This window comes from Suncus etruscus, chromosome 2 (assembly GCF_024139225.1).
Source record: "Suncus etruscus isolate mSunEtr1 chromosome 2, mSunEtr1.pri.cur, whole genome shotgun sequence".
Taxonomy (NCBI): Eukaryota; Metazoa; Chordata; class Mammalia; order Eulipotyphla; family Soricidae; genus Suncus; species Suncus etruscus.
Genome location: NC_064849.1, coordinates 134389687 through 134392732, shown reverse-complemented (window position 1 = coordinate 134392732; position 3046 = coordinate 134389687). Strand labels below are relative to the sequence as shown.

Genomic DNA, 3046 nt, shown 5'->3' with positions numbered 1-3046 from the left:
TATAAGACAAAGAACTAGAATGAGAAAAATGAGAAAGAGATTTTTCAGAAGAGGAAACATAATTTTTCCAATTTGGTCTATCTGCGTTAAATAAAAAGGGGTGAAACATTTTTGCTTGTTTGGGGGTCACATCCAGTGGTGCTTAAAGTCTCCTGGCTCTGCACTCAAAGGTGAAGGATAACTCCTGGCAGTACTTGGGGAACCATTTGGACTCTTGGGATTAAACCCAGGTGAGCCACATGCAATGCAAGTTCCTTACCTGGTATCTCTGGACTTACAATGATTTTTTTTCTTTCGCAGTATTATGTTTTCAACTGTTAAAATAAAAATAGTAAGATAGAAGTGATAGCAGAAATAATACACCTAGTGCTCACTTTAGCAGCACATATACTAAAATTGGAATGATAAAGAGAAGATTAGCATGGCCCCTGCACAAGAATGATATGCAAATTAGTGAAGTATTCCATATTTGAAAAAAAAATACACCTGGCTCTGTACTCAAGGGCTAAGGCACTACTAGCCTTGCATATGGCCAACCTCATTCCAATCCTCAGCACCACATATGGTCACTGGAATCACCAGGACTGACCACTGAAAACAAAGCCAGGAATAGTCCCTCAGTATTACATGCAGCCAACTGGAGTTTGACCTCTGACATCCCATATGGTCCTCAAGCCTGCCAGAAGTGATTTTTGTACTTCTAAAGTATAAAGACAAAACAAAAACAACCCTAGGGCCCGGAGAGATAGCACAGCGGCGTTTGCCTTGCAAGCAGCCGATCCAGGACCAAAGGTGGTTGGTTCGAATCCCGGTGTCCCATATGGTCCCCCGTGCCTGCCAGGAGCTATTTCTGAGCAGACAGCCAGGAGTAACCCCTGAGCACCGCTGGGTGTGGCCCAAAAACCAAAAAAAAAAAAAAACAAAACAAAAACAACCCTAGTACCATCATTTTATACTCTCCCAAAATAGTGACCCTTCAATCACGAAAATATTAGTATTTTGATTTTTAATGGTTTTGTGACCTCTTTTTTTTTTTTTTTTTTTCGTTTTTGGGCCACACCCGGCAGTGCTCTGGGGTTACTCCTGGCTGTCTGCTCAGAAATAGCTCCTGGCAGGCACGGGGGGCCATATGGGACACCGGGATTCGAATCAACCACCTTTGGTCCTGGATCGGCTGCTTGCAAGGCAAACGCCATTGTGCTATCTCTCCGGGCCCTTGTGACCTCTTTTGCTGTTGATTTCTTGTATCTAAAATTCAAGCAAATCACATAACTATGCATTTTGTTTACATGCATTTAAAGCATTTTAAAATCTTCAGGTTCTCACCCTTCTACTTTTTCTTTTGTTGAAAAACCAGATTTTTTTTTTGTTGAAAAATTTGAATCTTGATAAGTGCATCTTCATTGTTCAATACATCCTCTGTTCTCTTTATATCTTACAGTAAAAGCTGGGCATTCATCACATATAGATTCTATCTTTAGGAGGTGAGAACACATGACATATACTTCATATTACATTTTATCAGCAGAATATAATGTATGGTTCTCTCAGTGATTTTGCGATTGATCTGTAGTTTGAGGGGTTGCTACCTTGATCCATCATATAAAGTTTCCTATTGACCTTTTATAGAATGGTTTGAGCAGCCATTTGGAATATTTGTTTAGTTTCAATATTTCATCAAGAGGTTACAAGATAATAATGAAATTTTATCATTTCTTCTGAATTTTTTTGCTGTGATTTTTCTGTGAGAATTTTGTTCTAATAATTATTTGGTCACCTCAAGGCTTTGTGAAAAAGATTAGGCAAAAAGAATGCTTCATTCTTTCCTTCTGTGTACCAATTTGCAGACTATGAGTTGCTTTTCAAGCATCATCCAAGGTCATATATTTTACCTTTTTGAAACTATGGTATTAAAGGTTTTGATGTGTTTCAATATGTGACACTTATTGTTTTTGATGTTCAGATTCTTTTAACTTTGGACCATAGGAACACCTTCTAATGAATTCCTGAACCTTTTATTTTTTTAAGACACAAGGTCAGTCATAATGGTATTTATTTGGTACTTCTGACATGATTATAGTATGATGTCAACCATGAGAAATAAAAATAGGCGCATTTGGGAACAGAGGATCACACACATGCATGGACAAGCATTTTTCATGGGGTGATGGGAGAGATGGTTCAGAACATGTACAATATGGAGCTGGAAGTCCAATCCAAAGCTACCAACCCCCAATCCTAGGACAGAGCATTGCCTATGTTCCTCACGTACACCATTTTTTTTAAAACCTTAGACTTATAAACAAGAAACACTGAATGGCTGACCTGGTGCTGGTAACATTCTGATTTATAATTTGTTTAGGCAATCTGACAGAACTGTTTGAAGGAGACTGGCAGTATCACCTTGGAGTCATACTGTTATATAGCCTTCAACTATTATATAGCACATGAGAAATAACACTGCTCACATAAATAGAAGAAAGCAGGTCAATGAAATGTGCACTAATTCCTGAATCTTTTGACATCAACTTAGTCTGGTAAATTTCTTGCTTTCTGTAAGGACAAGGTGTTCAGGCTTGTAGAATATAAAACCTTTAATCTTGTATTATCGGAAGTGCTGATTCCTTTTAGTAGGGAATTGCATTTAAGAACCATAGTGTGCAGAGGCAGAAGATAGCTCAAAGAGATGAAGTGCATGTTATGTATGTGGGAGCTCTGGCTTTAATCCCCAATACAGCATGGTCCTCCAAACATTTCTGTAAGTATCAAAAAAAATTAGAAGAAACTAAAAATATAATCTGGATGCTGGGCTGCTCATTACTTCTGGGTAGTCCACTGAATATAGAAGAGATTTATTTATTTATTTATTTATTTATTTATTTATTTATTTTTTTTTTGGTTTTTGGGTCACACCTGGCAGTGCTCAGGCAATACTCCTGGCTCTACACTCAGAAATCGCTCCGAGCAGGCTCTGGGGACCATATGGGATGCCGGGATTCAAACCACCATCCTTCTGCATGCAAGGCAAATGCCCTACCTCTATGCT

General features: G+C 38.4%; 2 non-coding genes across 2 annotated transcripts; one reads left to right on the top strand and one right to left on the bottom strand.

Annotated features, from left to right (window-relative positions):
* Window positions 1-366: 366 nt before the first annotated feature.
* LOC126003213 (U6 spliceosomal RNA) lies at window positions 367-473 on the top strand. The gene has a single exon (XR_007493747.1). It is a non-coding gene; the product is annotated as a U6 spliceosomal RNA (small nuclear RNA).
* Window positions 474-2374: 1901 nt separating this feature from the next.
* Window positions 2375-2503, bottom strand: LOC126002484 (small nucleolar RNA SNORA19). Its single transcript, XR_007493179.1, has one exon. It is a non-coding gene; the product is annotated as a small nucleolar RNA SNORA19 (small nucleolar RNA).
* Window positions 2504-3046: the final 543 nt, after the last annotated feature.